The sequence below is a fragment of the Macrobrachium nipponense genome, chromosome 13 (genome assembly GCF_015104395.2).
Source record: "Macrobrachium nipponense isolate FS-2020 chromosome 13, ASM1510439v2, whole genome shotgun sequence".
Lineage (NCBI taxonomy): Eukaryota > Metazoa > Arthropoda > Malacostraca > Decapoda > Palaemonidae > Macrobrachium > Macrobrachium nipponense.
The window spans coordinates 67,417,037-67,440,983 of record NC_087206.1 but is presented as its reverse complement, the minus strand read 5'-3'; positions in this window follow the sequence as shown (position 1 = coordinate 67,440,983).

Below are 23,947 nucleotides of genomic sequence, written 5' to 3'. Positions count from 1 at the left end.
GGTCGGTATGGTCTTGGCGTACCACCCCGGTGACCGGGAGTTCTATTTTCTGGCATTCCATTGAGGTGTGAGAGATGTGTATTTTCTGTTGATAGAAGTTTACTCTCGACGGGGTTCGGGAAGTCACGTAAAGCCGTTGGCCCCGTTTGCTGAATAACCACTGGTTCCATGCAACCGTAAAAACACCATAAAACAAACAAACAAACAAACAAAAAACAAGGTCTACATGGGGTCTTTTTCTCGTTCGAGGCTGGTTTTGCAAAGTCGGTTGTAAATCCTCTCGTTTTTCTGACCTCGTCCTCAGATGCCATTAACATGAATTAGAAATAAATATGTACTTTAATATGGAACATATTAAATGACTGAGATCTTTTCCTTGAGAAGTTGTTTACTAAATGGATTCACTGTTGTAAATTATGTTCGCACTATGTATAGCAATTTGCCATATTCAGCAGCTATAAATTTGTGTATGTATGTACGTATGTATTTGTGATTATTTATTTGCATATGGTATATATATTCGATAAAAATACATTATTATTATGAGGAGCACCGGAGGGACTACAGGCGTCAACATGAATTTTTGCTTACTCGGGAGTAAGCCTACAACTACATTGTGTTGTTGTTGTGTGGGGTGAGGGGTAGGAAAGTGTAAAAAGGCCTGAAAAAGGTGTTTCGCGTTGAGTTAAAGATACAGGAATTTTAGGATAGGAGATTTATGATTTACATATTAAGATGAAAAGGTAAAAAATAAATAATGGCATGTTAAACAGTAGAGAAAAATTATTTCCAACATAGCATATTAATTTAATTTTCGTTGGTGAAATAACGCGCTATTTGACCGTAGAATTTATTGGAAATATCTGGTTGTGCTCCAGAGACTAATATTCACGAGGTTTGCATTTAATTTTTGGGGGGACACCAGATCATCCTGAATCTAAAAAATAAAAAAAAAAATACGAAAATAAAACATTCGCATAAAGTATGCTTTATGTTAGAGGAGCAGCACAGCAGTGTCATTTGACTTGACAAATTCTCTCGATCAGACGTCATCCATCTAAAAATTCATGTGCTTCTAAAGCTGACATATCTTTGACATTTTTTATTATTTATTTATTTATTTAAACGGTTTCATATTCAATGGCACACTATTGCAACAAAAGCAGGTAATGGAATCAAATCCATTAAACAATGTCTAATATAGATATCCCCATAAAACGTAATAATATTATAAGGTAATTCAACGGTATTTATATCAACCAAATGAGTCCAATATAGAAATCCCCATAAGACCTCATAAATTATAAGGTAATTCTTGACATTGCTACAAATGTAACGGTGTTTAGATCAACCAAATGATCAAGTAAAAAACTGAAATTGATTTTCCCGTCAATTAAGGAAAAATATATATATATATATATATATATATATATATATATATATATATATATATATATATATATATATATATATATATGTAAGGCCTAGGGATTTTGATTAATAATAAGATTCGGGGGAAGAAGGCAAAGCCACGATGGCGGGTGCCAAAGTGTTTTTTTAAACAGTGAGTGATATTCCGGTTGGGAATGGGTAAGTGTTACCTTTACTTTAGCCAAAGGGATGGCTTGTTTGATATCTTGTAAGATGTTCCATTTTATTAACTTTGTCTTTAAACTTGTGTGTGTACTTACCGGGCGGGGATGGTGTTTCCTGTATCTTTGGAACGCAGACGGATCTGGAATACCGGGGGAGGGAAAAGAAAAGAGTTCCCGGAGGGGTGTGGACTTTTGAGTGACTTGACATTGTAGTTTTTGAGTTAGTCTGTAAGACTGGATTACTTAGTTAATTGATTTAGTTATTCTTGTAGATAAACGTTATGTTATGATGCAACTCTCTCATTTTCATTACCTGTTAGAATGGAGAGAGAGAGAGAGAGAGAGGGGGTGATTGCCGAGAGAGAGAGAGAGAGAGAGAGCCTGTGTGTGTAATGGAGTAATGGGGTCTGCCTTCCGTTTCGTGTCCACGCTTACCTTATGAATACTGGGGGTCCTTCCCCCATGTTATAGTGGTGTCAGCGGTTAAGAGGTGATTATTCTCTATTCTTGGAGTGGTGTCTTTTTTTTACTGACTTGTGGCTATCGGAGAAATAAGAGAATAATATAAGGGGGTTGGTTTTTAACCAAATGGAGGAAATATTTTTATAACCGGAGTGGTGTTATTATTGATATGATGTTTCAGAATGGAGTTGGAATTAATCTTTGGCGGGTTACCCTCTTTTTGTGGTTATGGGAGTTTATTTCGAGACAAGAGGAGATTTCTGAGGTTCTTTTTTTTGGTTTCGTGTCTATTTAGAGGCGAATGGCATTACTGCATTACGAGTCATTTGGGGATGTGTGCATTTTTTATGTTCACAAGTGTGTTATTCTGGGAGAAATATAATATGGGAAGAGTCATGTTGAGAGAATAAGTCTTCGAGACAAATTTTTGAACACATTAGTCATATCCTGGAGTTAATTCTGTGAAAGGTGTCAGTTAGACCTTTTTTTCTTGAGAATGATGAGTTTCCAAACTTATGTGTCTGACTAGACAATTTTTATGCTACTGTTTGAGCATGCGTCCGCAGGCGATTTTTCTGCTGACAGGCGATGTGATGAGCCGTGTGCTGAGCGTGTGCTGATTCTTTTCCTCTGATGGTGACAGATCAGAATTTTTGCAATATCTGGAAATGTTGGCTATAGCATTTCACGAAAGCGCATGTGTGAGAGTTTGCTTTCTGGCAAATTCCGGAGCATTTCTTGAGGAAAACGCGGGAGTTATGCATATTATACATGTATTATGTATTTTGTGATTGGGGAAATCTACTTGTGATTATCTTTTTTTTATTATTTTTCTTCCTTTTCCTTGAGAGATATGATTTGGGGATTGAGCTTAAGTAACATTTCTTTTTTGGACGGGAGATTTGATTTACCGGGAGATGTGATTTTTCTAGGGTTGTTACTTAAGTAATGGGGAGTTTGACATTAAAGTTCTCATTGTGATTAATTATGAGCAGTAAAGGGGTTTTTGCTGTTAAAAAGTTGGAGATTTTTACTGATTTTGTGGTTGTTGAATGTAGAACTTGAGAGAATATTTTTTTGGGTCTGGGTATTTACGAGATACTTCTTTTTTTTTCTTGGCTTATTACGATTTTGTCTTCTTTTTTTTTCTCTTGGAGCACATTCGAGTTCGAAATGTGAGTGCAGAATTCCCGTGGAGTTGCTGTGATTTCTGAGTTGTGTGTGTGCTGGATGTGCGAGTTTGGAGAATTGAGTTGGAGAACTTGATGTTTTTTTTCTTAGAGAGTTGTAGATAATGACTTGTCATTTTAGTAGTCATATTTAAGGGAGTTAATTGGGAGACGTTCAGTTAGTATTTCTGACCTTTTTGAAATCATTGTTTGATAGAGGTAGTATGTTTGGGTTAATTTTCTTAGAATTGACCAAAGACTTGACTGACATACTAACACACACCCCCAAAAAAAAAAAGTCGTTCCCCGACACCCCAGCAACACGTCCACCAGCCGTGAAGAGAGGTTGCTGCCATGTTGTCCAGGGTGATTACAAGTATTCCATGATGGGTGTTTGAGAGAATTCTACAGCGTGTTTTTGGGGATCTACAAGAAGCCGTGGGAAGTCTTCTACGATGAGGGAGGCATTCGTCTTCCTACAGTTGCTACAGCCTGCTATAGCCTGTTGCTGTCTTGTTCAGCTAGTTGCAGACAACAGCGAAGCGGGGAAAAGGGAGATATTCCAAGAATCCTAATGCAGAAAATATGAGAGAAAATGCGTCTTGTGTTATTGGGAGATTAAAGCGTGATAAGACTTTATTTTATAATGCCAGAGGACGGTGCAGTTTTTACTTATTTTTTTTAATTTTTAAGCCAGCCAGTGTTTTGTATTCTATAAATAGCCAATTTTGGCTAGGTGGGGGCTAGCATATAGGTTGGCCGATAGGCAATCTGTAAGGCCTAGGGATTTTGATTAATAATATATTGTTCGTGCGTTCTCTGTGACCTATGGAATGTGGAGAACAGTGCAGAGGTGACGACCTGAGAGTAGCTGATCAATGAGTTTCTAGGGATGGCGTGAGATAAAAATGCTTAGTTCAGGAAGTCAATGTACGACAGTTTATGAACTCTCTCAAAGTGCCTTTGGGAAACTGGGTTGTAGCCAGTAATATGAGGCGTTGTCGAAGTGTGCATTCGTATGTTCGTGTGCGCCTCTTCTATTCATAATGTATCACTAGCCAAGTCTTGGAAGACTTGCACAGAGATTCGGGGGAGGAAGGCAAAGCCACGATGGCGGGTGCCAAAAAGGTTTTTTTGTTTTTAAAACAGTGAAAGTGAATATTTCCGGTTGGGCATGGGTAAGGGTTGTTTACCTTTTTACTTTAGCCAAAGGGGATGGGCTTGTTTGTGATATCTTCCTGTAGCATGTTCCATTTTATTAACTTTGTCTTTAAACTTTGTGTGTGTACTTACCGGGATGTGTTCTGTATGTTTTGGAACAGACGGATCTGGAATACCGGGGGACAAAAGAGTCCCGGAGGTGTGTGGACTTTTGGGTGACCTTGACATTGTAGTTTTTGAGTTAGTCTGTAAGACTGGATTACTTAGTTAATTGATTTAGTTATTCTTGTAAATAAACGCTATGTTATGATGCAACTCTCTCATTTTCATTACCTGTTAGAATGGAGAGAGAGAGAGAGAGAGAGAGAGAGAGATGAGAGAGAGAGAGAGGGGTGATTGCCGAGAGAGAGACGAGAGAGAGATGAGAGAGGCCTGTGTGTGTAATGGAGTAATGGGGTCTGCCTTCCGTTTCGTGTCCACGCTTACCTTATGAATAATGGGGGTCCTTCCCCCATGTTATATATATATATATATATACATATATATATATATATATATATATATATATATATATATATATATATATATATATATATATATATATATATATATATATTCGCACAGTTTTATAACGATTTTCATTACCACAATTTGGGTTTGAATATCGACTTCGTTCATTTTACTGCCAATGAATTGCTGCAAAATTGATAGTTTTGTTTAATATGATTATACTATTGTGGAATCCCAGTACAATTCACATGTTAATTATAATGTAAAAAATCATTATTGTATATGTTATATTAGTTAAAAAAAAATTGTACCCTTACCCAAATAGAATTGTGGATAAACCACACTTGACATTACTCTTACTAATACTCAACTTTCTAAACTATTCCTACCATTGTTAGCTAACTGTTAGCCCGTCACTCTTCTTTCGCCCATCTTACCTATCAGCTGAAAAAAAAAATTACCCGTTTAGTGATGCAAAGCGCTTTAATGACCAATGTATGCAAGAAAGTAGAAAACCAATCGATTACCTTCCGCCGATTATGTCCAGATAATTAGGGCAATTGAGTTCGTCGAAGTGGAATCCGATTCCCTATTATCAGTCAAACGGTTGGAATGAGGAGAAATTCCCCAAGACGGAATCTGGTTGCTCTAATCAGCTTCGGTTTCAATTACTCGAGAGATGCTCTGGGTAACAGGAAGTCCATTAAACTGACCTCTTATTATGAGATATGATTATGTTGAAAATTTCAACCTCTTCATAGGAGACATAAAAAACAGATATTTGAGTTTAAAAGCAAATCTTGAACACAAACACGTAAATACGTATATACACACATACATACATACGTATATGAAAGAAAGCATATATGTATATATAAGGTTATGTATATATACATATATACACACACACACACACACACACACACACACACACATATATATATATATATATATATATATATATATATATATACTATATATATTATATGCACACACATATATGTATGAATGTATATGTATAACTGAATTACGCGAAAATATGGAATATGACGAATATATATATATATATATATATATATATATAATATATATATATATATATATATATATATATATTTCTGTGAATCTTGTGTAAAGTAATGAGAACATGGAACAGTAACTGTTCATCTTTGCTCAGCTCTGCTTAAAATGGCCATTTACCTTGTTATTAACGATTCATTTAAAGCAAGTACAAGAAGCTTATGAACTGACCCCTCTCTTTATTTCACAAAAGCATTATAAAAATTATTTCGCACAAACCACACCTCAATGAGCATTTTTCCGAACAGCTAAATGGATCTGCTCCGTGCAGGCAATGGCCATTAGCCTGGTTCTAAAACGGTTTTACCTAACCACATAAATTATGTATTTCCGTCGATAAACAAAGTCCACTTTGGCACTAATCGTGTTGGAAAACCCTTTCATATGGATATGATGGTACTTATGACGTTTCTTATACGGCTGTGAAAAAGGTCACATAAAAAATATTTAAAACTGCAGAAATTATAAAAACAAGGCGCGACCTCCAGCTTACTCGAGACGTGTGCTAAAATCGAAGGTTAAATAGTGCGTTGTTTCACCAACGAAAATTAAAATAGAAACGCTATATTTTATTAAGGATAATTGATCTGTACTGTTTACCATGCACATTATTTAGTTTTTACATTTTCATTCTAATAAATAAATCATATATAACCTATTCTAAAATTCCTGTATCTTTAACTCAAAGTGAAACTCCTTTTTCAGACCTTTTTAGGCTTTTCCATTGGGTTTTCCTACCCCGCCCAACCCACAAAAACAAGAACAGCAAGAACAACAACAACAGTAAAAAAGGTAGTTTGCAGGATTACTCCACGAATAAGTGATAAAACTGAAAAATAAATATCATCTCTGGGATTCAGTCAGTTAGTCAACAAATTATTTTAATTGCTGCCCCAGAGATTAGGTTTTGTACTGACTGTTAGATTGCATTACGTTTCTTTAGTTAAGAACCCAACATGTACACATATACCAGCAAAAGTAAATACCGCTTGTAATGACATTTACCGATAATAAGTGTGATGAGACATGTAAGTCCTACTGGATAGTCTCGCTTACTCGGGAAGTAAGCCTATAAAATACTTTGTTGTTGTTGGGGGAGTAGGAAAGGTCTATGGAAGACGCTAAAAAGTCTAGAAAAGGTGTTTCGCCTTGAGTTAAAGATACAGGAATTTTATTGAATTAGTTTATTTTACGCCTTATAATTACACTTCCATCTGATTTGAAACAATTATTACTAAAAATGATCAAAATAAACATTCAAAATTTATCTTAAAAAAATCATTACTTATCTTCATCGAAGTAGGGCAAAGGTTTTGAAAAATTACATATACTGAGTTAAATTTTTAATTTAAATAGAATAGGGAACACAAAAATTTTAATAATTGAATCTGAAAGCCCCGAAATAATAAAAGGCTACTTATATAGTCTTATTCGTGAATACTGTACTATTGTATGATAAACGGTGATACAGATATATATATATATATATATATATATATATATATATATATATATATATATATATAATATATATATATACACGTATATATACATATATATGGAAGGACAGGGTGACAAGGATATAGCCGGTCATCAGGTGATAGTACATTTATTGCCGACGCGTTTCGTAACACATAGTTACATCATCAAGGCTAAAAGAGAAACAACACAAATTAAAAATACATGAAACATAACTTTGACTTTAAGAGTCTCAATAAATATACAAAAAACATACATAAAATGAAAGCAATTTAAAAAGCACCTGCTAGACTAAAAAGTTGAAGATTGAGTGATTCGGAAAGAAGGGAGAAGCAGCGAAGAAAGCCGGTTCAACCCAGATACAACTGTACAGAGGAAGTGTGTGAGTTCAACTTGGGCACTAACTGCTTAATAAACAACGACTCTAATATAAGCAGTTCGTGTAAACGGCTTGTTTGGCCCAAGACAGCGAAATCAGTATAATTAATGGTGGTTTTACAAATTTTTGCATGATTTCTGATATTTGAAAATTCTGGATTGGACAATCATGCAAAAATTTGTAAAACCACCATTAATTATACTGATTTCGCTGTCTTGGGCCAAACAAGCCGTTTACACGAACTGCTTATATTAGAGTCGTTGTTTATTAAGCAGTTAGCTGCCCAAGTTGAACTCACACACTTCCTCTGTACAGTTGTATCTGGGTTGAACCGGCTTTCTTCGCTGCTTCTCCCTTCTCTCCGAATCACTGAGTCTTCAACTTTTTAGTCTAGCAGGTGCTTTTTAAATTGCTTTCATTTTATGTATGTTTTTTTGTATATTTATGAGACTCTTAAAGTCAAAGTTATGTTTCATGTATTTTTAATTTGTGTTGTTTCTCTTTTAGCCTTGATGATGTAACTATGTGTTACGAAACGCGTCGGCAATAAATGTACTATCACCTGATGACCGGCTATATCCTTGTCACCCTGTCCCTTCCATATGCTGTGGCCTGCTTTCGCCAACGTTTTCTGTCTTATACATACATATATATATATATATATATATATATATAATATATATATAAATATCTATATAATATATATATATATATATATTATATATAATATATATAACTAATATATATATATATATATATATATATGTTATATATATATATAATATATATATATATATATGTATATATATATGTAGATATATATATATATATATATTTTGTATCTATATTATACATCTATATATATTACTAACTATTAATATATAATACCTATATATATTATATATACATAAGTATTCATATTATATAATAATATAATCTCACTGGCTATGAGTACGTGTTATATACCTATATACTATATATATCAATATATATATTGAATATAAGTTTAATATATAATATTATAAATTATATCATATATATGATATAATATTATTTATAATTATATATTATATTCGAATTATCGTTTATATTCTATATCAGATAACTATATAATATATAATAATATTATTAATATTATAATATATATTATTATCAGAATAGTATATATTATCACTATATATAATATAATACTATATACTACATCATATACTATATATATGTGTGTATATATATATATATATATATATATATATATATTTACGTATGGGCCCGGCCCGCTTGAGAGCAGGCTCCGATACAGTAAACAGAAATAGTTGAGGGAAAATAAAGGAAATTTACTTGAACTTACCGTAAAAGGATTTATAGTGATAATTTACTCTAGAGGAAAGGTCACCAGAAACTCAGCTAGGTACTTTACAGCTATTTATTTACAAGAGGCTGCTTAAGAGCCAAAGGTTAGGTAAATGCAACTGGTCCTCACATTGACTAATAATATCTCTCAAGTGAATGATAGCTGGCGCAAAATGGAATTCGTAAAAGCTGGTTTCATAATCTTGGGTAATGCAACACTTGCGGGCGGAGAGACTTGACACGTGACTCAGGGAATCTGGAAAAGGATCCCAGATTAAACAAGATAAAAGAAAAATGACTTCTTGCTCAAATTACGGATATTCGGTTCTCTAACACTGGGGCAAAGGAACCCTAATGGTTCACTGAGGTATGCACTGAAGACTTAGTCTTTAACAAGTCACAAGGGGGAGCACGTGGCCCGATGAGGACAAAGGGCTTTTGATGTAGGAGGGATAAAAGTGAGACTTGAAAATGAAATTAGCAAGAGTCGTATGGTAGTAAAAGGTGCTGGTTTGGAGTTTACACTTTTAGACGTACCTGGATGCCATGTTCAGTGTATTTTGTAGAAATGCGACCTAGCTTTGTCTCAGGTCTGGGTCTCTTGGCGCGCCAGTACGCCGTTAGGCCTAAGTGTGGGAGGCTGGCTGGCTGGACATCCGTCCGAGGTCACGAACTGCAGTCGACTGGGGGCGATACTGGTTCTCACTTAATTACTTGGGGCTTCCACACACCGCCTCGGGCACTGCCTAAAAGTGATAAACACAGCCAGCAAATTGGGAAGGAAAATAGGTCTTATTGTAGAAGTCCCTAAAATCCATCTCGAGGCCTAGCTACTCTTGTGACTTGCCTCTCTTACCCTAAGCTTCCGTCAGACCGGAAATTCTTTACTACGACGTGCTCTCTCCCCAAAATCAGTTGCTTTAGGAGAAGGCATGGCTGCTTCTTTTATAACTAATATTAATAAAAAACTGCTGGGAAGGCGAGGCGTTCAATAAACGTAGCAGCTCCCCCTATTAAGAAGGCATTCACTCCCTTTCGGGCGTGAAGGTCTTGGCTTAAATAAGTTGATCGTCTCGACTACCCAGTTCTCCTACTCTAACTTGAAGTTTTTTGAGCAGCGATACAGCTAACTACAGTGACCTACCTAACTTATAGGTGGAGATGCTAAGTGTACTAACTTAATGGAGTAATGTAGTCTAGCCTAAGTAATAACTACGGGTTGTCTGTGACGACAGTCTACTCTACCCCTAGATAAGGTTACTTGAAAATTCTTTCTGCTACTACCCTAGTGCCCTGGTACTAAATCATTAGTCTAACCTACTCAATACGGTTAATTGGGGACGCAATCATTCCAGAGTGTGGTACGCACAGCAGCGGTTCGGCGACCGAATTGTTAAAATACATGATGTGAGGTAATGATGCTTGAGGATGATGAGTGATTAGTGTACCAGGTTGGAAATGTAATGAGGTAATTATATTAAAGTGAGGGTTAGTATTACAATTGGTAGGGGTTAGAGGGTTAGTTTACTGGCAGAGATCAGGCTGGCTACCTTCTCTGGGTAGGTGCCAGGATCACTCTGCAAATGAATGTGACACTGTACCTCGGGCACAGGTGTCAAGGAGAGCATGTGGCTCTTTTGTTAGTATGTTAATGACGTCCCTTCTTCTTCTTCTTCTTCTTATTCCCCCAGGACCTGGCTATACCAGTCCTAGGAGTAGACGGAGGCACCGACTCTGGGGTAAGGCCAGAAACGCCGTCAGGAGCAGAGGCAGTGGTAGCCTGAGGGATTGCAGGAGAACACCCTACTTCGGTATCTGCAGCAACCGTCGTAGAGGTGGAACCTACTGCAGGGGAGGCCCTCACTTCAGCTGCTGCGACAGTCGTCGTAAGAGTAAGACTCCAGGCTGACTCCTGGTCGGGCAGTTCCTGGTTTTCCAGAGGAGGTATGAAGGTAAGGTCTGCCGGAGGTTCATCCTCGGGCGACAGAGGTAAGGGTGAAGAAGAATGATGGGCTGGAGATTGGCCATGGGCTGCGGTAAGCTCCATGCCTGTTGGAGGATCTCCTGTAGGAGGATCCTTGATTAGGTTAGGCGCCGGCGCTAGCTCGGGGCCAGGCGCAGAGGTCAAGTTCTGTGGTGGCTCTACGTCCAGGCTGGACGGAGCTTGGCACTGCTCAGTGCTGCCAAGTGGCACTGGCAGAGTGTTGAGGTCGACTGGACCTGTGACGGGTACCGGAGGTGCAATACCTCTCAGCGGGCCCTTGGTAATGGGAGACTTCAGGTCATGCCCTAGGAGGAGGTTGTAACCTCCTGGAAGGTAGCTTGCAACTGCAAGTGTACATACCTTGGTAAGGTGAGGTCGTGCGACTCTCAATTGGACGGTGGGAAGGATTATCTTACTATGATTGATGCCTTCAATCGTGATCAGTTGCCGTCTATCGACGGTAGCCCCTCGGGGGATTTGATCTTCCCGTATCAGGGAGATTTGAGCGCCGGAGTCATCAAAGGCTCTGACACGGCTTGGTGGATAATGACCTTGGAGGGGTGCGACGGTTATAGGGCCCTGAGCTGGGGGTCCTAGTATCGAAGGATTGGTAAGTATTAGCTACATTTACAGAGCCTCAGTGTCGTGGTCGGTGTGGTGTTGGCGTGCCACCTCTTTGGCCACGAGTTGGATTCTCGGGCGTTCCATTGAGGTGTGAGAGATGTGTATTTCTGGTGATAGAAGTTGACTCCCGACGTGGTTCGGAAGTCACGTAAAGCCGTTGGTCCCGTTGCTGAATAACCACCAACTCCATGCAACGTGTTATGACACGTAAAGCGTTTTTTCTTGAATTCAGAGATGTTTACTGTAACGAGAAACTCTCATTGAAGCTCCTTTAAGTAAACTAACTCGGATTTCTGCACCGGAAGATAAACTGAAACCACTTTCCCCAGAGAGACGAAGATGAAAGCAAAGATAATTTGCTTTTGCATCCTCAGTGCCTCGTCCACCGCTTGCAGAAAAAGAACGAATCTTTTCGGTGGAGTAAAACAAGGCGTTATCCGACCTCTGCTTACTCGGAATGCGTGCAAGATTTTCTCCTCATGCATAAGTTCTCAACATTATACTCCTAACTTTTAACATAAATTAAAACGTGGTAAAATCTACTGTCAAATAGAGCTTTGTTTCATTAACGAAAATCAAAATAAATATGCAATTTTTTTTACAAATAATTTTTCTGTACTGTTAAATATGCACGTTTTTAATTTTTGACATTTTCATTCTAATAAATAAACCATAAATATCCTATCCTAAAATTCCTGTATCTTTAACTCAACGTAAAACACCTTTTTCAGACCTTTTTAGGCTCTTGCACAGACCTTTCCTACCCCCCCTACAACATCAACAACAATATAGTAGTTTGCAGGATTACTCCCCGAGTAAGCGAAAATACATGAAAAAAACCACGTTCACTATTTAGATCTAAATTCTGGATCATAGGCTGTTCGTTAATAATAATAATAATAATAATAATAATAATAATAATAATAATAATAATAATAATAAGGTAATTATTGAATTTGCATCCCCTCGAATCCACAGCGCTCATGCGCGCGCGCACCTTCTCTTCGACTCTAGTTAGACTACGCTGGGCCAAGTTACAGTCAGCTAATCAGAGCCATATTTAACTGCACGGAATTGGAGTCTGAGATTACGGCTGGAATATTCTTAAACGGAAGAAGAATCCTCATCGAAGAGAAGCACATATTTTATAGGAAATCGATACCAATCGGTATGGTCTTGACCTGCCACCTCGGTGGCCGCGAGTTCGATTCTCGGGCATTCCGTTGAGGAGTTAGAGACGTGGGTTTCTGGCGATAGAAGTTCACTCTCGACGTGGTATGGAAGCCACGTAAAGCCGTTGGTCCCGTTGCCGAATAACCACTGGTTCCATGCAACGTAAAAACACCAAACAAACAAACCAATTTCAGATTTTACTTTCTCATACACTGACCTTCTTTCATTAGAAGTGGGTTCCTGTTATTTAAGTCCTTTTAATAGAGGAAATACCTTTCAACTTTCTTTGTCAGTAGGTCTGGTTTTCATAACCACTGTCTGAGCTGTCTTTGTTCTTAGGTCTTCACGTAGCGTTTAGTTTTCATTACCACTGTCTGAACTTTCTTGTTCGTAGGTCTTTACGTAGTGATAATTTTCATTACCAGTCTGACAGGTTCAATTCCGATTACTTTTTGTCTCCGCCTCTGCCAAGGCAGAGGCTTCATTTCCTTCCAGCTTCAACCTTCAATCTCCTCAGGAGATAAGAATCCATAGCAGTGCCGGAGGAGCAGTTCCTAAACAACAAGAAATAGATTTCAAAGATGGGACCCTGTGGTGCCAAGGTCGTGACCGCTCTGACTTGAGACCATTTTACCTTGACACGCATTTTCTCTGCTACTCACAGCAATAAGGACTTGTCAGCAATATCAATTATCTTGGGAGCAGGTAGTTGGGTTAGGTTATGTATATTCATATGTATGATAAGCCATACTTAATTGTTCCGGTCTAATTAGGGGTCACTTCATACTTTTAATTATATTTCTAATTTGGAGAACACCTTTGAAAATTCCATCTTTTTTTTTTAGTTTTCTGTAAAAAAAAAACTGTTGTGCTCGCTTTGTCCGTCCACCCTCAGATCTTAAAAAAAAAAAAAAAAAACTACTGAGGCTAAAGGGCTACAAATTGGTATGTTGATCGTCCACCCTCCAATCAGCAAACATACCAAATTACAGCCCTCTAGCCTTAGTAGTTTTTATTTTATTTAAGGTTAAGGTGAGCCATGATCGTGCATCTGGCAGCGCTTTCCGGAGCCATGGGACGCACCCTCACTCTACCACATCTGGGGAGCAATTGGAGAGCTGCCGGTCATACAGCATTTCGTACGTAGCACAGAAATTCGGCGCCTTTCTTACTTGTTATCCCTGCGTTGACCGAGGGGCGACCCTCATGACAGCTCTATGAATTCACAATGTGGTGTCAACGCAGGTTAATTAGTCTGCGTCGTCATGCGTGCGTCATTTAGCGAGGAGGTTCTGGGAGATAAATTAACGCACGCCAGAGGCCTGGTACGATAACAAGGCCGGGGTGACGCAGGACGGTTGCGTCATCTATCACACATTTCATTTCTCGGTTTTCGAAGCTCTAAAATTCGTTACGTATGTCATGTTTTGGTTTAAAAAAAAAAAAATTATTAAACGGGGAAAAAATGCCTCATGTGAAAGTAGCCCAAATAATCGTTCAGTGGTGTGTGTGTGAGAGAGAGAGAGAGGGAGATTTCATAATTCCTTAACCACTCTAATATACAGCAGTGTTAATTATACTATATATACTGGATTCTGTGTTGTAGGTTAAACTGTGTGATTTAATTTTGGTTACTTATCTTCCCAGCTCGTAGTCAACATGTCAGTACGAGTGGGTACTATATTATACTGGGTGAATGGTGCCAAGGTCATATGCTCTTTGGCCTACTACCATTTATATAACTTGGGAAAATAATTAAATTTACACAGAATCTACAAAACCCAACATATTTATAATATCCATTGCTACTCAATTATAGTATTATAGACAGGAAAGTGGTAGCGGAGGCGGGGAGGCCAGGAAAGTAGACTGAGGAAGGGATGAGGAGGGGAAGGGAGAGGGAGGGAGGAAGGGGGAGGGTGGGGGGAGGGTTGGGTATAAAGGACGTTCGAATGCATAGGTTGGTGACTCTTGGCAACTCCAAGTAAGTCAAGGGAAATCGCCTTAACTATCACCATCTCTCTATTACCAAACATTAGCGGGAAGTGTCTCGTACGATGTGCCAAAGTACCATTTACAACAAGTAATTAGTTTCAAAGATATTTGAGGAAAACGATGACTCGCTGTTGGGAATGGATTATTACTAGCGTTCAGTCGAACTATCATCGCAGCTTCTACACTACGCTACCCTTCCCCTTCCCTCTTGATTTTCCAACTTCATCCTGTTTTATCCATAGAAGTTTTCTAGTCGAAACACCTAAAAAGAAAAAAAATACCATAAAATGTCTATTTTGACCTCTTGTATACATAAAGTACAATTCATGTTTTCGGACGAGGCTTTTCATACCATTCTTCCTCGGGAGCGAAAAAGCACAATTTTTGTGTCCAGTTTCATCTCACGAAAACCCATCAATTTTCGACGTCGAAAGCATCGGCCCACTCTTTTGTAGGCATCGGACACGGGGCCATTACGCTTAGAGCGACGAAAAAAATTGAAGCATCCTGTTAAGGATTCTACTGCCTTTCGGAAACTGTTTAACGCTCCATTAAAACACTTGCCATGAAAACGTTTTGCTCTCCATAAACGCGGGAGAAGGAATAACAGATGCGTAGAACACGGGACAGACGGAGACGGAAGAGATTCATTAGAAACGGCGACCATGAATGGGGATAAATTTGGGAAGAAGAAGAATGAATAAAATGCAACGATACCGTAATATACTGGCTATAGAGTATCAGATCATAATGTCTCGATATTGAACGATGCTATGACCAACTCTCGAACGGTTCTACATTTTGTGTTCGCCCCTTAATTGTGAATAGTCCATTTTCTTATCATGTTTGTTTGATTAGTGAATTCATCTCTATATTACCGGTAGGCATTACCAATCATCTGTTTTTATCTGTGCATTGCTTTTCTTATTACATAGACTGCATTATTTACATTTTTGTCCAAATAGACAAAGCAAAACTATGTAATTTGTGAGTCATTATATCACCCTAACAGCCATATCCTCATCTTGAAGACTTTACTGCTAAAGAATAAGCTAGCTTTTCTAAATTTAATTCTCTCACGCTTATCCAGTAGACTTTTACTATGGCTCTCACTTAGCTTCTCTCCCGTTTTCCCATTTCTCTATACTCCAGCGATATAATATTGGTATAGGGGAGGAAAAGATAATGTGGCTTAATGTAAATATATATATATATATATATATATATATATATATATATATATATATATATTATTATAAATTAACGTAATTTATTCAGTTTTGATGGCCCCTTTTTAACGTAAGTTTTTCTAGTTTAATCCAGTTTCTTTTGACATTCTCTCTGAACACTGGATATGGGTCTTTGCCTCTCCTTAATGGTTGTTATTAGTTTATATGGTACTCCGCCCATTAAGTTTGTTTCTTTTTTTTTTTTTCATGTTTGTGATGGTAATTTGGCTTCTGTCGTCTGTTGCCACGTCATATTTTGACCTCTCCCGGAGCTTTCGAGGGGCCTTGTGGCATTAGTGCAAAAGTTCTGTACTCGGCTCCACCATAGAAGGACCAGTGTGTTGTATTATTGGCAGTCAACGGCAGTGCACGTATTTTGGGTACAGGATACTTCCTTTTGCACACCTGCATCGTATTGCATCACTCGAGAGTGACCCTGTGTGTTTGTGCCTTTGTCCGAAGCTGGATTGCTTGGGGCCTGTTGTTGGAGGCTTGGACTTTGTGCCTCACCGAGGATTTCTGCAGCCCTTTATAATTGGAGTAGAGCTAAGCATTTGCTCTCGTGAATGGCCCGTAGTGCGAGCGTAATATACGCCCTGTAATCTCTGCCTCTGCCTGAACACTGCGCCCTTGGAGTCGTGAGGAGGCCCTCTAGTGGCGGGAAGAAGAGTAAGACCCACTTTTATTATTATTAACATTATTAATTATTTTCTTCATGTGATGGAGCAGCAAACCCCCTTATTTAGTAAAGACGTCTTTTACACGAAAATAAGTGTGCGTCCGCGTCGGCATTTAACTATATAAAGACGTCCTTGGAGAGTTTTGAATGTTACTTTATGGACTCGACTTATTGAGTTATTCATATTTTATACTGTTATCTGAGTATGTATTTAGTACAATGTACTTTGTTAAAACTGATTTGTGAAGATTTAGGTTAGGATATAGGTTAAGGTTTCCTCCCCTTTTGAATCTCCATCTATCGTATGCTAGGGAAAGAGTGTTTTTCTTACTTCCACTGTTTACTTTCTCTTATTTCTCGCATGATAGTTAGGTAGGCGATTGAAGAAGTGACTGATTTGGTATTGTATGTGCTTGTTGTGCTTTTCCCCCATTATTCAGTTTTCAGAGGGATTCTTTGTTGTGTTGTTTATTTTAAGAAATAAATTATGTAATTTTTAGTTTGTGGTTTGGTGTATCCTCTCTGAGATTGTACTCTTTTAAGTGTTGGTTTGTCAGGGATCATACTCTTTTTGTGGTACTGATCTGAAATATCAGGTCCAAAAGAACCTTAACTTCAGACCATCGTGAAGTTCATAATAAAAATTGGCGACCGTGTAACAGGATCCTGACTGACATTCCAACCTTTGGGAGTTTTTCTTGGAGAGGTGTGATCGGGAGAATTAGGTAGTTAGGGGAAAATTAACCTATTTGTTCTTTTGTTACTTTTGCCTTGGTTTAGGAAGATGCCTTTAGTAGGGGATAAATTTGAGGAAGCGGCAGCGCTATTTTTAGCTAGGTCCGACTGGGAGGAGGAAATCTTTGATCTTAAAAGAGATGAGTTGTGGTGTTTAGCAGAATACTTGAACTTAGGATTACCAACAGACATTAGGAAGGGTCAATTGTTACGTGAGGTCCTTAAAGCTATTAAGAGTAGTAAAGGTAATGCAAAGGAAGCAGTGACGTCTGGTGATCCAGATTTTGTAAACAATGGTAGTGACGAGGAGTTAGGCGATTCAGGTAGCCAGGAGGTGAGCAAATTAAGGTTGAGTATCCTTTCTCAGGAGTTTAAGCTTAAAGAGATGGAATATAAAACTTTGCAATTGAGGGCGGAAGAGCGCGAAAAAGAGCGAAAATTTGAGTTGCGAATGCGTGAGTTTCACAATAATAATAATAGTGATAATAATAATAATAACAATCATATTCGTTTTGAGCTAATGAGTGCTTTGAAGTTAATGCCAGTATTCGATGAGGAAGATGTTCCTGATTTCTTTATTTCGTTTGAACGAATAGCAAGGAAATTGTCTTGGCCCAAGGATATGTGGACCACTATGGTTCAGTGCAAATTAAAAGGGAAGGCTCAGAGGGTATATAACACTTTAAGCGAGGATCTGTCGGCTGATTATGATTCTGTCAAGGCCATTATCCTTAAGGCATATGATTTGGTTCCGGAGGCTTATCGACAGAAGTTCCGTAACCTTAAGAAAGAACCCGGTATGACCTTTGTTGAGTTTGCAAGGAGAAAGGAACAATTCCTTGATGATTGGCTTAAGTCTAAGGAGACTGACTCTTTCGAAAAATTAAAAGAGTTAATTTTAGTCGAAGAGTTTAAAAGAATGGTTGCTAGAGAACTAAAAATTCATTTAGATGAACTTAAATTGGATTCTCTTCAAGAGATCGCTATCGCTTCTGTTTGAGTATTCCCTTGCTCATCGTCAGGACTGTGTGAAAGAGGTTAGTGGTAAGAGGTTCCCTCCTCGAGGTAACGGTTGGAGGGGGAATAACCGGAATCAGTCAGGTCATGGTACCTTTATTGACAGTTCGGTGGGTGACCGAAGAAAGAGCAAGAATGAAAATGACAATAAGAGTAATGGTAGCGAAGCACGTAGTTTCGTAAATAGCAGTAGGAATGGTAGTAGTAGTAATGATAGTAGATCCTCGAGGTCCGATGTAGTTTGTTTTTGGTGCCACCGCCGTGGACATTTTAAGGCAGACTGCTTTGCGCGCCGTAAATTTTTTGAAAAGAATAAAGAACCCGTGACATTGGTATCGGCGGAACAACCGCAGAGGGAGGAGTCAAAATGACTAAGATTTGATAAGTATATATCTGATGGTACCGTCTATGTTGATAGCGCTATGCAAATTGGTCGTGGTGTGAAGATTTTAAGAGACACAGGTGCCGCTCAGTCGTTGATATTGCGGAGGTCAGTTCCGAGGGGTGTTGTCTTTAAGAATAAGAGCTTTGTTCTTGGTTGGGTGGGATTTCCTGATACGGTAGCCTCGTATCCAATGGAAGAAGTTATATTTGAAGACTAAGAATTTTCAGGGTATGGTTTAATTTGGCCATAGTAGATACTTTGCCTATTCCTGATGTAGACATTATATTTGCCAATGATTTTAGCCGCCGAGGCGGAAGTGGACGTATTCCCTATTTGACTTTGGTAGATCTGGCAGGTGACCAGATAAGCATAGATGATTCGTTGAATCCTGTGTCTGTGGTGACGCGTTCTCGGTCCAAAGAGGTTGACCTCGCGGAGGTAGAACTCGATGCTGAGTTAATTAATGGACAAGTGACTGACATTGTGACTGATGTTAATAAGGATAATGATGTTGACATTGATAATTATGATAATAATTTATCTTTTCAGGGCCATAATAATGTATCTTTTCAGGGCAATAAAAATGTATCTTTTAAGAGCATCAATTGGAATGCAAAGGTTTTTAAGGAAGCCCAAGAAAATGAATTTAATCATTTAGAACTTAGTGATGGTAGTGATATTTCTAAACCTGTATTTATGAAACAAGAAGGTTTGTTCTACCGTGTGAGTAGGTCAGTTAATGCACCTGCTGACCAGGTAGAGGTAATTCGGCAGCTAGTTGTGCCGGAAAGGTATAGGAGTAAGTTGTTATATTTTAAGTCATGAACATAACCCTCGCAGGTCATTTCGGGGTTAGGGAAGACCTTCAGAAATTGGCACGGCATTTCTTTTGGCCCCAGATGCGTCGTGAGGTTAAGAAACATGTGTTATCTTGTAAGGTGTGTCAGATTGTGGGGAAACCGAATCAAAAGATCCCTAAAGCCCCTCTTATTCCCATTCCCTCAGTAGGTGAACCTTTCAAGGAGGTAGTTATAGATGTAGTGGGCCCTCTTCCGCGGACGCGCGGAGGTAATGAATATCTGCTAACATGGTTGATAGGGTGACGCGTTTTCCTGAGGCTATCCCTCTGAGGAGTATTCGGGGTGAGAAGGTGGTGGAAGCATTAATTGGATTTTTCACTAGATTCGGCATTCCAAAGGTTTTACAGTCGGACTGTGGCACAAACTTTACAAGTAAGTTTTTTAGAAAGAAAATGGTTGAACTTGGTGTTAATCATGTTACCTCTTCTCCTTACCACCCAGAAAGTCAGGGTCAAGTGGAAAGGTTCCACCAGACTCTGAAGTCTGTATTAAAGAAGTTTTGTTATGAAACAGGTAATGAGTGGGATAAGGAGGTTCCTTATGCCCTATTTGCTATACGGTCTGTACCTAATGAGTCTTTGGGTTCTCTCCTTTCGAACTTGTATTTGCCCATAGTATACACGATCCTCTTGATGTGGTAAGAGAACATTGGGAAGGAGAGACACCTGAAGTTAATGTATTAGATTATGTTTCTAATTTACAGGGGAAACTGAGGAGAGCTTGGGATTTTGCTAAAGGGAATTTGCATAAAAGTCAGTCTGTGATGAAGTCTAATTATGACATAGGTACCAAGCTTCGTATCTTCAAGCCTGGAGATCGTGTATTAGTTTTACTGCCTATACCAGGTAATCCACTGAAAGCTCAGTTTTCAGGCCCATGGAGGGTGCTGAAAAAGATTAATGATGTAAATTATTTGATTGAAAACCTCCTGGTAGGAGACGAAATTCTCGTATTTGTCATGTAATATGTTAAAGCCTTTTATTAGTAGAGATATAGATCAGGTAGAACCAGTAGTAGTAGATGCAATTGCAGTAGTGTCTGTAGAGGTAGAGGAGAATCCTATAGTTAAACAAGAAAATGTCTGTTTAATCCTGATGCTTTGTCAAGCAATTCCGATATTTTAAATAACATTGATGTTAAATTTCAGCATTTGAATTCTGAGAAATCAGAAGCTTTAATTGATATTATCCACAGGTATAAAGATTGTTTCAGGACGCGCCAGGTAGAACGAATGTTTTGGACCATGACGTGGACGTTGGGGGACGCTAAGCCCATTAAACAGTGCCCATATAGGCTTAACCCTGTCAAGAAGAAGATTGTTCAGGAGGAAGTCCGCTATATGTTAGACCATGATTTAATTAAAACCAAGTTGTAGTCCTTGGAGTTCCCCGGTCGTGTTGGTTAAGAAGGAAGGAGGCCAACACCGACTTTGCTTTGATTACAGGAAGGTCAATGAGATGACCAAGACAGATTCTTTTCCTTGCGAGGGTGGAAAGATTGTATCGACCGAATTGGGTCTGCCAGTTATTACAAAGCTAGATTTGCTGAAAGGGTATTGGCAGGTTGGTCTTTCCCCTCGTGCGAGGGAAATCTTCTGCTTTCGTTACAGGTGACGGTTTATATGAATGCAAAGTTATGCCCTTCGGAATGAAGAATGCGGCTGCCACCTTCCAAAAGACTGATGAATCGTATCACTCAGGATTTGGAAGGGTGCGTCGTGTATATTGATGATTTGGTTATATATAGTGATGATTGGGAGTCTCATTTAGTAAGACTTGAAGCTTTGTTAAGGCTTTGAGGAAAAGCCGGTTTGGTAGTTAACTTGAAGAAGAGTGATTTTGCTCAGGCCCACGGTTTTATAATCTTGGACATGAGGTAGGTCTGGGCAAAGTTGCTCCTAAGAAAGCTAATGTAGAGGCTGTTAGCTAGCTTTCCTGCTCCTCAAAATAGGAGAGGGGTTAGGAGGTTCCTAGGAAGGTTGGGTACTACAGGAAGTTTATAAAGAACTTCTCTGAAATTGCAACTTCTTTAACAAATTATTAAAGAAAGGAGTAAGGTTGTATGGTCCAAGGAGTGCCAAGAAGCCTTTGAAAAGTTAAAGGCAGTCTTGACTAATTATCCTTTGCTGCAATCTCCAAATTTTGATCTCCCCTTCAGATTAGCGACAGATGCGAGTGACATGGGACTTGGAGCGGTTCTTCTCCAGGAGGATGATGCAGGGATGGTTCACCCGTCGCTTACTTTTCGAGGAAGTTATCACGGCAGAGACGAGATATTCAACTATTGAAAAAGAAGCCTTATGTTTAAATAAAAGCTATAACTCATTTTTTCAGTTTATTTGAGTTCATCACTTCATCCTATTATGGTCTCCCCCACCAGACCATAATCCTCTAGTGTTTATCCAACGGTTTAAGGACAAAAATATGAGGTTGCTTAGGTGGAGTCTCTTTTTGCAGGAATATGACCTTCAAATTAGGCATATAGCAGGGAAGGATAATGTTATACCAGATGTTCTTATCTAGGTCTTTTAAGAGTAGGGAGTAGGCTGTAGTTTGGTCTCTAGGTTAGGTATTAATGACTTTTCCTTTCCAGGTTTTGGTTTAATTTCTATGTTTGCTCTGTATTAGTTATTTGATTTATTTCTAGTATTTAAAGTAACTAATTTGAGTATTTGAAATAATCAATTTAAGTTTTGCCATTTTAGTTTTTGACCTAAAAAAAAAAAAAAAAAAAAAAAATTTTTTTTTTTTTCCTTTTTGGTGGGGAGGTATTATAAATTAACGTAATTTATTCAGTTTTGATGGCCCCTTTTTAACGTAAGTTTTTCTAGTTTAATCCAGTTTCTTTTGACATTCTCTCTGAACACTGGATATGGTCTTTTGCCTCCTCCTTAATGGTTGTTATTAGTTTATATTGGTACTCCGCCCATTAAGTTTGTTTCTTTTTTTTTTCATGTTTGTGATGGTAATTTGGCTTCTGTCGTCTGTGCCACGTCATATTTTGACCCTCTCCGGAGCTTTCGAGGGGGTCGTTGTGGCATTAGTGCAAAAGTTCTGTACTCGGCTCCACCATAGAAGGACCAGTGTGTTGTATTATTGGCAGTCAACGGCAGTGCACGTATTTTGGGTACAGGATACTTCCTTTTGCACACCTGCATCGTATTGCATCACTCGAGAGTGACCCTGTGTGTTTGTGCCTTTGTCCGAAGCTGGATTGCTTGGGGCCTGTTGTTGGAGGCTTGGACTTTGTGCCTCACCGAGGATTTCTGCAGCCCTTTTATAATTGGAGTAGAGCTAAGCATTTGCTCTCGTGAATGGCCCGTAGTGCGAGCGTAATATACGCCCTGTAATCTCCTGCCTCTGCCTGAACACTGCGCCCTTGGAGTCGTGAGGAGGCCCTCTAGTGGCGGAGAAGAGTAAGCCCACTTTATTATTATTAACATTATTAATTTATTTTCTTCATGTGATGGAGCAGCAACCCCTTATTTAGTAAAGACGTCTTTACACGAAAATAAGTGTGCGTCCGCGTCGGCATTTAACTATATAAAGACGTCCTTGGAGAGTTTTGAATGTTACTTTATGGACTCGACTTATTGAGTTATTCATATTTTATACTGTTATCTGGAGTATGTATTTAGTACAATGTACTTTGTTAAAAACGATTTGTGAAGATTTAGGTTAGGATATGGGTTAAGGTTTCCCCCCCTTTTGAATCTCCATCTATCGTATGCTAGGAAAGAGGGTGTTTTTCTTACTTCCACTGTTTACTTTCTCTTATTTTCTCGCATGATAGTTAGGTAGGCGATTGAAGAAGTGACTGATTTGGGTATTGTATGTGCTTGTTGTGCTTTTCCCCCCCATTATTCAGTTTTCAGAGGGATCTTTTGTTGTGTTGATTTTTAAGAAATAAATTATTGTTAATTTTTTAGTTTGTGGTTGGGTTTGGTGTATCCTCTCTGAGATTGTACTCTTTTAAGTGTTGGTTTGTCAGGGATCATACTCTTTTTGTGGTACTGATCTGAAATATCAGGTCAAAAGAACCTTAACTCAGACCATCGTGAAGTTCATAAACAATATATATA